The following is a 14,491-nucleotide window of genomic DNA, read 5'->3' as shown; positions in this document are numbered from 1 at the left end:
ATTCTACCGAGAAGAACCGGCAAGAAACTCAGTAGTTACTCTAGAAGTAGTATGTATAGTAGTCATGTCAGTTAAATACAATTATATATGTATGTTATGTCTCCTGCCTGGAAGTCAGCAAGCATTAACTCCAAGCTTTTTTATCATCAATATACTCTTGTATCGAATAATATGCCTTCTTTACCAATGTATTTTTTACAATTGACTTGAATCTATGAAACGGCAAAGTTAAAAATGTCTGTGGAATTTTATTATAGAAGCGGATACGTTACCCCAAGAATGATTTATTGACTTTGCGGAGTCGGAAACTTGGCGTTCTAAGCTTATCCTTACTTCTTGTGCACATACAATGATTATCACTGATTTTATCAAAGTGATCAAGGCTACTGTGAATATACCTAATATTGTTTTAAATATATTGTGACGCAATAGTATTCCTACTTTATTAAAAACATCCTCACATATCTTGACACAATTTGTTTCCGGGATTTGAATCCAGGATCTTGGGATCTGGGTCTGACAATCTAATATATAATGAAATAGATATTTCCTGGACTTCATTTCCTAGAAATTCAAACATGCCGCATATTATTATAAAAAAAAATGCAAGACAAAACATTTGTTTTGAAAATCTTCCAAGTAAAATCACGGGCAAAAGTCAGCCATTTAATATTTACTTAAAAACAACAATGTTAGAACAAAATAAATACCCACGTTTGATACAAAGGAAATTGTTCTTTAATTTTATAAAAATAGAGACCAAAATTCAATATAACGGTACACTAATACCAGCGTCCATTATTACAGTCTCAACTTACTGAAATTTGAACTTTATTTGCTTGCTTCTAAAGCGGAAAATGTTTTGAATGTATATAGAGAACTCTTTGTTTGATTCCGTACAAAGGACTTCGATCTTTATGCGTTAGAATTTAAAGTAGAGATTCGTTTGAAACATAACGGCAGGAAAATTATGCTTGGATTTGTTGGAAACACAGCGTTTGCAAGAATTAGATGACCGGCTAATGTCGGCTGTGTGAAGTGTTAACCTATTTTAGTTCCATTAAAGGGTTAAACATATTTCCTAATTATATATTCATGTTTATTTCATGTTACTATTATTTAGCGAAAATCATTTTAGTATCCATTTGCAGTATATTCGTTAGGAAATTGGTTAAACTCGAACCATATCCATTTGATATCAATATCAAAAATGGGAAATTGGCTAAAGTGGTATTTATATAATAATACGTGATATATAAAAATGAGGCTGTGGTAGGAAACCCATTTGGTAATAAATTAACAAAGTTTGAGAATAATTAATTGTGAATGACAAAATTTTATTAAAAATCCCATGGGAATTAAAAGTAAGTTAATCAATAAATAAAATTAATCGTAGTTCTATTGTCGTGAAGATTCATGGGGTAGAAGTATAACTTTCTGGGACCAGACATTTACGGTTCTGGTCTTCAGGGTGAGTAAGCTAGTGTAAATAAAAGCACAGAGGACGTAACATTTTTTTCATTCGAAAACTAAAACGCCCTAGTAGCTATCTCTTTTTTACCGCTAAACAGCCATATGGAGCTGTAAAGTATGTAGTGGTTGAGTGAGCCAGTGTAATTACAGACATAAGGGACATAATATTTCAGTTGTCAATTGTGTAGTAGCCACATAAGAAGTAGCTTATTTCTTACAGCGCCAGTCTGTGGGAGATGGTGACCACTTACCATCAGGTCTATAGATGGCCCATTTGTCAGTCCTATCTATTCATATGATGTGACTCATGTACAGGAATGTAAGGTAAGATAGATAGATAAATAGATATGTTATCTGTAACGTATCTATTGAAAGTTATGTATTTTCGCGTTATGTTCCCACAGGGCGGTGTTTTTGAGGTTCGTTATATTAACAAATGACTAATATTTGACAGGATATACTTTGACACGCGCTGTGTAGACACATCGGGTTTGTGTTCGTGTTGCGGGCAGGGCATTTGATACTCAAGTTTTTCATTAAAAGAAAGATGCAAAATAAATTCCTATAGAAGCATTTATAGTTTTTGTTAAATACCAAAAACGTACTTAAAATATTTAATTAAAAAAAAATGTTCTATACAAAGTAAACATTGAAATGTTAATGATAAAATTAAAATAAATCTACACATGTCCTATTATAGCGCACAAGTATGTGTGTCCAAACATAAGTATTCACTCATCCTTCAATCAAACAGTCATTCATAAATAAAATTAATAATCACATTAGCCCGACATTAACATTAGACTCCGTAGCTTCACAGTAACAGCCAATAAATTTCCCACTTCTCCCTCTGAGGACAAGGTTTGAGCATACTCCACCACGCTGCTCGAATGCGGGTTGGTGAATACACAATTTCGTTGAAATTAGACAAATGCAGGTTTCTCCACGATGTTTTCCTTCACAGCCGAGCATGAGATGAATTATAAACACTTAAGCAAATGATAATTCAGTGGTGCTTATCTAGGCTCAAACGCGTTCTAACCACAGGGTCTTTGGGTCATCTCGGTTCAGACGGCGGAGCTTGATTTCCGTATTATAATCTGCATTGCAAGTAATTCAATCAGAAAGTCAAATGTACAGTACACAGTCCTTAACGAGAAGATGTCCGAGTCTTCAATGACACACTACAATCACGTACGGTGATGACGATTCGAAGAAACGTATTTGTGAAAATAATGTTATTGTTTGAAACAGATAACGTAACACGTTTTCCTCAAATGTACACTGTTTGTTAGGATCCCACTGTTGGGGAAGGGCGTGTATCGAGATGAGATTGGTGCTTTTTCATCGTCCTTATTTGCAAGTTCTGCACAACAAATAGTTACTGAGTTTTTCTGTCGATAAATTCAAATTCTATAAGTAAAGTCGTTGGATCTGCACCTGAACTCTTTAGAGTTTGACATCCCATCGGATTATGGGAGTAAGGGAATTGTTTGCGCAAACACTGGTGCTCGGTAATGTGTCCTGCGTAGTTGGCTGGTCTCTTTTAAGATTGACAGTCTTAGCCCATGTGATATGAAGTACGTTATTCCTCTGTTTAAAGAGCTGCCGGTTCAGCCAAATACCCAAAACCGTCAATAGTACCTACTTTACTTTTAGATAGGTCACTGTTTTACCGATTTGTCTAGATTCTTCTATCACGTAAAAATTATTGGTGTAACTGACGTCGTATATGAGTTAACAAAAAAAGTCAACAATAATTTTATTACTAACCCATGGTCATACAGTGACAATCAAATCTAATTGAAAAAAAGCGGCTGTGACATACGGACGGACATACAGACAGACATGACGAATCTATAAGGGTTCCTTTATTTTTGCCATTTGGCTACGGAACCCTAAAAAAATACAGACGAATCATAATCTACTGAAACTACAGATGCACTGAATTTGCGTTTTGCTTATTGTGTTGTGATTCATACAAATTTAAATTAACTTATTTTTCTTTTATTGTCGACGACCTCCGTGGTTGAGTAGTGTGTACACCGGTTTTCATGGGTACGCCACACCGAGGTCCCGGGTTCGATTCCCGGACGAGTCGATGTAGAAAAAAGTCCATTAGTTTTCTATGTTGCCTTGTGTGTGGGTGTTCGTGGTACCGTCGTTACTTCTGATTTCCATAACACAAGTGCTTTCGCTACTTAAATTGGGATCAGAGTAATGTATGTGATGTTGTCCAATATGTATTTATTTATTTAAACTTAAAGTTTTATATGAAAATAAACTGCAACACTTCGAGCTAAAGACGTAATTTAATTTAATCTTGACGTAATAGCGTGTATTAAGATTGTTACTTCTGTTAAATGTTTTTGATAAATATAAATATAAATTTCGTGATCGGTGATGAAGAAAAACAACATGGGAACATGTACATGTCTGATTTTAATGAAATTCTGATACATGTGTATTATCCCGCATTGGAGAAGCGTGGTGGAATGAACTCCAAATCTCTAAGGCTTTTAATTGTTTAATTGATCTATTGTTGACTTAATAAACATTCGATATTTTTATATGGTACAAACATCTGTCTGCGTTATGGTTAACGGTGAACCGGTTCGGTTTATAGATCTCAACGAGAAGAACCGGCAAGAAAGTCAGTAGTTACATTTGAGTACTAATTAAATTCCTTCGTTTATTGATAATAATTATTCACAACGAAATTTATTATATCCTGTTTGGAAATAAATTTTAAACCGGAATACAGTAGAGGTATTCTGGAAGAACGAACTCGAAACTCACCGCAGAACACGAATTTGAAATCGAAATTGTGATATACGATATTGACTATAATAATTTAAAACAAATATAGGATAGATGTAAAAAGAGGGCGTTCTAACGCAAGTCGAATATCAAAATTTGTCAATAACGAGTGAGATACGAAGTGAAATCTTCCAGAATCGCACGGTAGTAGGGCTATTCTGTAATAATAAAATCGAAACTCACCTCGCAACACGTCTGTGAAATGTCAGAATTTGATATGCGACAGTGATTTTAATAATTATAAAATGCACGCACGTATCAAAATAGCATATTACTGTAAATTAGTTGTCGACATTTCACGAGCGAGATACGAAGTGAGTTCTTACAGAATCGCACTAAAATTATCATTGGTTTTAAGCATATATAAATATTACAGATTATAGAAATAAATATATTAAAATATTTCGTGCATTACTTTCTGGGATTAAAAGTCGTCTATATCTGTTGTATGATGACTGATGAAGCTACGACTTGTTTAAAACATTCTATATAACGAACAGTCCCTTATCCAGATAAATCCGCTGGCACAGCTGGCATTATAATAAAATTTTCTTTGTTAATAAATAGCACTCGTCCGATGCCTGCACTCTAGTTGCTGATAAAAATGCGTGTAGTTAGTGTTTGATTTTGAATTTGAATGTTTAACATACTGTGTAGTATCATTGGTGGAAAAGAGCAACTGAATCTTTTAGTCGTTCGGTAGAATCTACATTCCGTACAACAGTTTTACATTTGATAATCTTTAATAACGACTATTCAAGATCGTATCATACAAATTAATATTAAGCATATATTTATATGAAGAAATTCTATATGATTTGAATTTGAGTATACACGATTTAAAGCGTTCGCAAGTCAAGTCTTGAGAAAGCGTTAAGAAGATCTACTGTCTCAGACGCTGATAGCCTTCTCGTCCTTGCTCGCGTACATATTATAATTCTCATATATGTCAAAATATACATATACAATAATTAATTGAGCTCAGCAGGCGTTTAGTGTTGTACGGATGTCGTTTTTTCCATATTACAAGTTTCAAAGATGGCGCCGGGCGATTTATTAAAGGACTTTAACAAATAATGATACGACAGTATTAATTATGGATTATATTAAACAGCTGTTTAATGATTGTGTGTGGTCTGTACGTTAGTATTTATAATTATTAATTGTTTTATTTATAGTTTCTTTATATATTAAGATTTACGAATTTTCGGATGCAGATCTTTTTCGTTTTTTGATTGATATTCCGAGTTTTTATGACTGTAAGAAATATACCCTCCTCTACAATGCCTTTTCGGCAACAACCTTGGGATGAGATGTTTTGGCCATTTTGCCTGTAGTTATTTTGGCTGTCTAGTCGAAACAAAACACTACCAAATATTTTTGCTTGATCGAATAGCTGCTTGATGCTAGAATATAACGAATAGGTGGTACCTACCCAGAGGGGTTTGCACAAAGACCTATAACTTTAGAGGAATTCTCTGTAATAGAACTTAAGGAGTGTCAAATATTATGATCTGTGATTTAACCAATAAGTCACATTAATATGAAAAATCCAACTATGTTTATTTATGTAAGTTACAGCTCGTAAATGACCCACTGTTGGGCAAAAGTCTCTTGGGGAGGTTTCGAAATTATGAACAGCCTATTCCTTCACGGTGAACACAAATGACATTTTCACCTAACAGTTGCAGGTTACCTAATGATATTCAGTGGTGGCTGGATTTGAATTTGCAACCTGCGTTGCTGATTCGCGTCTTTTAACCAACGAGTCATTTCAGCTTTCATTCTCACTGAATGAACGTGAGTAATCATTGTAAAATGGGTTTTTTTGTTAACTCATAAACCACATAAGCTGTATTGTATTAAAACAATGACTATTCATAAAGCAGGCACTAGTGACGTATTTGGGTAATTCGAGAGTCAACAATAATAAAAAAATATTAATCAAAAGTAATATTAATAAAGTATTGAGAATAAAAATAAAACAAAAGAAATATTAATAACGCACGCACGGTATTCGTTTTTATAATAAGATTCTCGGATATTTTTAACTTGGATTAATAAAAAATTTAAATCTCATATAAAAAAAAAAAAAAACATTGATAATTAAGGCAAATTAAAAATTATTGTAATTGATCGATTTGTTTTTTTTTTTTAATTAAATAATTGTTTAATTATTTTAAAATATATTATTGATCAATAAAATTTGTAATTATTTATTATTGTAATGTATTTTAAAAATTGTGAGGTAAACACTATCTGGGCTAGTCTAGTGTAGTCTAGTGGATAGTATAACCTAGGAGCCAAAGAATAATTAAGGTATAAATTTAAAGATATCAAGATATTAACTGTTGCTTCTCAATATATATTCTGTAACGTTTTGTATGTACGGAAAAATATTATATGAGAAAATGTGATTCGACTGCATAGTCAGTAACTCTTTTGTGGGGCAATGTATACGGTTTTACAACAGGATCCCAGAAAGCATACAAAATGCTTCTGTTGCCAAATTAAAAAAAAAAATTTGTTAAGCAACGCTTGTGTGCGAAAGGGTTCTATACAATTAGTGAGTTTATGATTGATAGCACACCTTGGGAATGAAACGATCGCCTCCTGGCTGCTTCTATTCATATTAAATATATGTATTTAATTAGATTGACAAAAAAAAAGACCCGCTGAGTTTCTTTCGCCGGCTCTTCTCAGGTCAGGGTGTTTCCTTTTCCGAACCGGCGGTAGTGTTTAATTTGACTATCAATGAGTAAGTGTAATGCTTCTATATTGAATAAAGGAATTTGAGTTTGAGTTTGAGTTTGATAAAAATCGTGTATTTAGTAATGTATTGACTTCTTGGCAGGAAATAAAAAAAAAAAATTGTTGTTTACTGACATACTTTATAATAAAATGGTGGAAAAGACTAACTACTGAGTTTCTCGCCGGCTCTTCTCGGTAGAATCTATTTTCCAAATAGTATACATTAGTTAAATTACAATTGGAGTCTGTCGATAACAATTTTACAATTGTAACAATTTTACGACCTCCGTGGTCGAGTAGTGTGTACACCGGTTTTCATGGTAACGCCACTCCGAGGTTCCCGGGTTCGATTCCCGGCCGAGTCGATGTAGAAAAAGTTCATTAGTTTTCTATGTTGTCTCGGGTCTGGGTGTTTGTGGTACCGTCGTTACTTCTGATTTTCCATAACACAAGTGCTTTAGCTACTTACATTGGGATCAGATTAATGTATGTGATGTTGTCCAATATTTATTTTACAATTTACTTTATTTTTGTTTTTTTCCGCTCTCTAAAATTAAATGTAATCAATTTAGTAAATTGCAATTAAGAATCCTCTTTATCTTCCTGCACATCTACGGCTGGAGCTCTTCAATATGAGACCATAACCGATTTTTTATGTGCAGCTATCGTCCCATAATCACTGGGACAAAAATCGGTTTACGCTATTAATATAAAAGATTACAATATCAAAATTTCAAAATTGGAACATCGACAATTCGCTCCCTAATAATGAAAAGAATCAAATTTAATTCAGTTCGAAAAGAAAATTCTTAATTTGAATTTCGAAAACGCTGATAATAAACTTATGTAAAGAAATTACTAGAAATATTTGACAAGTGAGAATATAAAATAATTTGAATTTGGAACGAAATATATAGTTAATATGACTCAAGATGACGAACATATGACTAACAGTCAATTGTAAGTTTTTCAATGACTAAGTTTACGATACGGTCATTCTTACGATTTAGTACCATGTCGTTGTACTTCGTTTTTTATTTATGTGCAGCGTCAGAGCAACGTGTTGTTATGTTGCTTTGACAAGGTTGTATTTTCAACTCTGAATATTACTACATACTTTTTTATGAAAGTATAAAGTATGTTTACAGCTGGAATGTTTAAGCATAACTTTTGTACGCCACCACTTCGCAAAGGCATTTCTCATACAAAGTAAAAGTTCGATTCAAAATACTTCTGATTGGTTGATATAAATATTTCAATAATATTCATAATCAACTCAATCTTAAATGTATTTATAGATCGCGTAATTATGTTTATAGATAAAAGCAACTTAAAATTTCTAAAAGCATTATTTTGATTATATTTCTTTATTATACAACTTTTTTGGCTTGTTACTCATCTCCCGTATGGTCTAGTGGCTAGGATACCTGGCTTTCACCCAGGAGGCTCGGGTTCGATTCCCGGTACGGGAAACCAAATTTTTTAACTTTTTTTTATTGTTAGTTTTTTACATTTATTATTAAACATTTTACTAATAAAAACTCTATTACGATACTTTGATTGTACTTAGCTAGTTTATTTATATCCATATTAGGAAAAAATGTTTTGATGTACATCGTATTTTATTATATATATATTTTTTACATATAATATTACTAGTCAATATTGACGCTAGGATTTTTTTTTTGCCAAAGTTTTGTATGTCAATATGTTGAGTTCGGGGTAGATCTCTTTAAAAGTCGATGCAGATTGTGTTATATAAAATTTTAAAAAATGTCGCGAGTGTGAATCACTATTAAAGATCAGCTAGTAATAACTATACATAAATATTATACACTTGATTTATTTATAATATATGTTTATATAAAATAGATACAGAAACAGATACAAATAGCTCAGTGCCTACTTACTTAACTTTGGTTCCGCAGCCTTCGAAGAGATCCAGTGTTATAAATAAAAAAAACTGGTAATATTAGAGAAAAAGTTAGTTATTACATCATTTGAAATTGGTTATATTATAGAGATACTTCTTGTTGTCAGACAAAAATGGCGATAACTCAGCTAATGTCACTCAAGAATAATGTATCCTCGTATTAGTGAGAACAGTTTTTGAATTTGGTCATTGGTTCCGGAGATTCTATCCAACATACAAACAAATAAACTTTGTTTTTAATTAATTTAGTTTTTAACTTTACCGATTCATAATTTCAAATAATTTTTAAAAAATACCTTAATAAAAAAAGCATATTGTTCAATACAGGATTGTATAATTATATGATAGAACACATGGGGCTAATACTTGCTGACTTCCAGGTAGGATATATTATATACTATTTGTAATTGTATTTGGCTAACATAATTTTGTATTTTAAATGTAGAATCTACATTCCGAAACGGTGGTAGCTTCACTTAATATAGTTTGTAAAATTGAGATTTTTAAAAGTGCTTGTAAAAGTCTACTTGAATAAAGTACATCATTGATGATTCATTTACACTATTTTAGTAATAACACGAAAATTAAATCCGTTAACCAATGAAATTGCTTTGCGAAATTATTTTAACCAATCAACGCGCGTATACACTCAATTATTTGCTAGTCGAAATACCGGCATTACGGACAAGGCTTTAGCGCTATAGACCAGTTTAAAAAAAAAAAACTCAACGGCCGTATAATTATAGGCTGCATTGATGAATAAAAAACTTGTATTAGTGGTTTATTGGGCGATTAAGATTTTTAAATAATGGCACTAACACACTTGGGCAGCATATATTTGCTTGTTTTCATTTATATATATTTTATTTTAATCAAAGATTTAGATGATTAAATAGATCCGATAGTTAGTGGTCACTGTCCAACAAAAAAGTACCCTGTTAATCTAAGACCTCTCCTCCTTGTTATAAAACGTTTTTTGTCACGTGACGTGTTTGACGAAATGACGTAGGATTTACGTTAGTTTTGGGTGCCTGCGTGTCTTTATTACATAACATATATATATAATTTTATTTAACTAACATGACTGTATTTTTAGATGTTGAAAAAGAGTACAGAAGTTCTTGCCGGTTCTTCTCGGTAGAATCTACATTCTGAACCGGTGGTAGCTTTACTTAATATAGTTTGTTAAATGACGATTCAAAAGTGCTTGTAAAAGCCTACTTGAATAAAGTATATTTAGATTTTTTTTTATTACAATTAGCATTGATTATGATTCGAGGATCACTTCTTCATTCATCTGTAGTAGTTGCCTAGAAGTTGTAATCTCTATTATGAATAACCGTTTTTAAGTTATAGACTAAAACCTACTTGATCTTTTTATCAAGTTCTGCGGCGTCTTTCTCATCACGGATGTTTTTCAAATATGTCGCACGACGCCATATTTCAGCCTCATAACATAGCAATATAATTTTACCCCTAAATGTTGCTTAGGATGTTTAATTAAACAATGATCTGTTTTCTTAACGCCAAATCAATTATGACAGTAATTATAAGGTAAGGTCAGGTAAGAGTAGCTACAGTCACAGAGGACGACCTCCGTGGTCGAGTAATGTGTACGGTTCGATTCTCGGCCGAGTCGATGTAGAAAAAGTTCATTAGTTTTCTATGTCGTCTTAGGTCTGGGTCTTTGTGGTACCGTCGTTACTTCTGATTTTCCATAACACAAGTGCTGTAGCTGCTTACATTGGAATCAGAGTAATGTATGTGATGTTGTCCAATATTTATATATAAAAAGGACGTAACATCTCAGTACCCAAGGTCGATGGTATCCTATTCATAAATAATATATAGTAGACTAAAACTCTGCTAAATAACTTTTATAAGGCCGTAAGTTTATTACTATTAATTCCGTTCCTGAATATTACTCGTAGTTTTAAAACCAAGAGCTCGCATATAAAAGTCATAAATTCAATAGCTACTTATATTTAGAACTAAAAAATAACTTTTTTTATTTTTATTATACAACAAAAAAAAAAACATTTCCTTTTATAAAATTCAAGTGGCCACGTGTAGGAGCATATTTATAGTAACTAATTGACACGCACACTTGCGCACTTGTGTACCCACAAACCGTAACACTGCGCAGTGTTAAGCTTTGTAGGTCAATAAATATACTGTTTCTAGGTTAAGTTGCAATTATAGGGTCGAATTGGTTTTTTTTTCTACATTCTGCCTTTGTTTTATTTTAGGGCAAAGAATGAACGGCCTGTTAATGTTATCGTTGCTGGACAAAGGCTCATCTTTTGGTTTGAAAGTAACACCAGTACAGTGTTCCAATTGTGGATACACGTGGATTCTCTTCCACCACGTGCAGGTTTCCTCACGATGTTTTCCTTCACCGAGTACGATTATTATAAGCATGGATTAAACACACACACACAATTAAATCACTAGTGTTTTTCTCTGATTTAAACTCAGAATCAACGATTAAGATCCGCGTCTTGTAACCACTCCGTCACGGTTGACTTTTTTTAAATATTTATTTTATATATTTGCAAAAGTCTACTTACAACATATAACGAACTTAAAAATTAACTGACATAACAATAATAAAATATCTAATATGCATTTCAATTACAAATATACATGACACTTCCAGATTCATCAATAAAAAAAAAATATCATTAAATTTAAAAAAAATTCATTGTGTCATTTTATTTCGTAACTAGTTGTTGTCCGCGGCTTCGCTCGCGTTTTATGGGTCGGTTGTCATGTGTTAGGCAAAAAAGTAGCCTATTTCCTTCGTTGGAGTTCAAGTTTGCTTCATGCCAAATTTCGTCAAATTCGGTTCGGTGGTTCGCTAGTGAAAGAGCGACAGACAGAGTTAATTTTATATTTATAATATTAAGTATAGATTTAAATAACAATTTAAATATAGAATGCATCACAAATCAGCCTGATCCATCTATCAATTAGTAATTTCAGCGTGAACGGTTTTCAAAAAGCATTCGTTTTAATATATTTATGTTAAAATAGTGAGCTGGTGTGATTGCACGATAAACATAACACAAATAAGAAGTAAAGTACCATGGCTGGGTACGAACCTTCTGGAAGGCTTAGAATGTCACCATGATGAGTTTGAGTAATTGAATAAGCGGTGCTCGCCTCTAGTTGTGTCGTAATGATTGAGGTATTCAATGAACATGTCTTGTAATGGTATAGACTTGGAAGGGTGGAAGGTGTTAGGTAGCATATTAGATCAGGATGTAATCTATCTCTATTCCAAATTTCATCCAAATCCGTTGTCTAGTTTTTGCGTGAAAGAGTAACAAAAATCCATCCCTCCCGTCTTCGCAACCTATACAGTAATTGTTAAAAAAGTAACGGAACCCAGTATTGTATTTTCCTACTATGATTGGCATATATATACATGTATGTGTATCTTTTGGAACTACTTCCATTTTATAAATTTTTCTCTCACAATATTTTCTTAGAACAAGAATTGTGAATATTTTTACTTCAAAACTGAGTTGTACTTGAATTAAGCACGACCTTCAGATGTGAACTAGTCTGGGTGCAGCCATCTTGATTCAAAATAAAAATATATTATTACTAAGATTATATAAAAACTTGGAAAAAATTTGATTTTGTAAAGTTTCTTAGTGTTGAAATATCACTTCCATTACAGGATCAAGTTTGATAATGTCCCACTATTGGGCGAAATCCTTGCTCAATCAAAATATACAGTACTTTGTCATATTTAGAAATATTCTGTCATATTTCTAGGGCCGATATACATTGATCCTTATTACAAAAACTACAAAAATGCAAATTTAAATTTAGAATGTATTTATTCAGTTAAATAGAACAGTTAAATACGAAAGATAAATACAACAGTCAATATAGACTGTTGTATTTAACTTTCGAACGTTCGATCGTTCCCCAATAATACAAAAAATGCAAATTTAAATTTAGAACGCATTCTCGTCTATCTGCTGCGACTGTAACTCCCCGCGTTGTTTTTTTCTGACCTCAAATCGAACACAGCCGTGACACTGACCCCGAAATCCCCTGAGAAACTTTGACATCGTGATTTGTAACCATTCCATCTTCAAAGTTGAATAGTGACAAGTGCGTTGATCATTATTGATTTGGTTCCGTACATAAAAATAACGGTTTTTGTATAGGAGTATATTTTTTAGCATTATAGATTTTTTTTGGTTAATTAGTGTTCGATATAGATATTATTGTAAATTTTAGAAAAATATATAATATTAATTAGGGTTTAGGGTTCAGTTTTAAACTTACTATTATTTGAATTTTTTTTTTTTGTAAACACACATTAATTAAAAATACAAACAATTTCATAAGTAAAGACTATAAATATTTGAAAATTAAATTATTTTTTATCTTTTACAATATTAAACGGTTTCTCTTTCTATACAAAGGAACCCTAAACCTCTCGATAGACGCATACAGTCACGGGCCAATGGCTTAGAAGAATTTGAGTGTTCACGAAGATGGTACAAAATTACATTTTTTTTTATTATCAATAAAACTATTGAAATGTCCAGAACGGTTCGTGGACGACCAATTATATGGTCATTTTCAATTCTCCAATTTAACTGCGAAGTTATGGAGGGTAATGAGTTTATGCATTTAACTTATAACTTAAACGATTGAATTAGTAACGTAGAATCTTTATAGATTTCAAAGCAAGGCATTGAGAGCCATGTTAGATATACCCTACTACGTGGACAAAAGATCAACATGCTCAAACAAGAGGTCACTGGATGAGAATATCAACTCACGCCAATGAACCGGCATCCAAACTAAAGGTCACAGGAAGGACAGATTTAAACGGCATAGTGTCAAACATTAAAATAAAATTAAAAGAAAATTAAACATTAACTAATGACTATAAGAAAACAACAAAAAAAGACCTAAAAAATAAACACAATCTTATCTTACGTTGACGTCTGCAACCGTGATGTGTCCCTAAAAGGTGTACCATTCAGATTTTGAAGGTAGGAAGAAGGTTTGGAGCATATTCCCCTGCGCTGCTCCAATGAGGTTTGGTGGATACACATGTGGCAGAATTTAGTTGAAATTAGACACATGCAGGTTTCCTCACGCGGTTTTCCTTCACCGCCGAGGACGAGATGAATTATAAGCACAAATTAAGTAAATGGAAATTCAGTGGTGCTTGCTTGGGTTTAAACCCGAATCATCGGTTAAGATGCCCGCGTTTTAACCACTAATCCATCTCGGATCTTAGAGTAAATGCGCAAAAACATTTATTAAAAACATATAATTATTCCGCAAGATACTCATTACTATATTTGAAGATTTCGAACTAATTCCACCGACCTGCGTTGGAGCAGCGTGGAGAAATTAACTCCTTACTTTGAGTATTTACTTTTTCTAATTGAGGTACTTACTTTTACTTACTCAACTCAGAGGGAGGAGGCCTTGGCTTAGTGGGAACTCACCGTTACTTTATTTTTACCAAGG

At 32.7% G+C, this 14,491-nt stretch overlaps 1 protein-coding gene and 1 non-coding gene across 2 annotated transcripts in view; both read left to right on the top strand.

The window, feature by feature from the left end:
• LOC113391876 (ephrin-B2a) overlaps nt 1-14,491 on the top strand; it is a 259,093-nt gene that overhangs the window by 29,712 nt on the left and 214,890 nt on the right. The window lies entirely within an intron of this gene.
• Trnae-uuc (transfer RNA glutamic acid (anticodon UUC)) lies at nt 8,445-8,516 on the top strand. The gene has a single exon. It is a non-coding gene; the product is annotated as a tRNA-Glu (tRNA).

Source organism: Vanessa tameamea, chromosome 28 (genome assembly GCF_037043105.1).
Source record: "Vanessa tameamea isolate UH-Manoa-2023 chromosome 28, ilVanTame1 primary haplotype, whole genome shotgun sequence".
NCBI lineage: Eukaryota > Metazoa > Arthropoda > Insecta > Lepidoptera > Nymphalidae > Vanessa > Vanessa tameamea.
The sequence above is the reverse complement of the archived record's forward strand: the minus strand, read 5'-3'. Positions and strand labels throughout refer to the sequence as shown.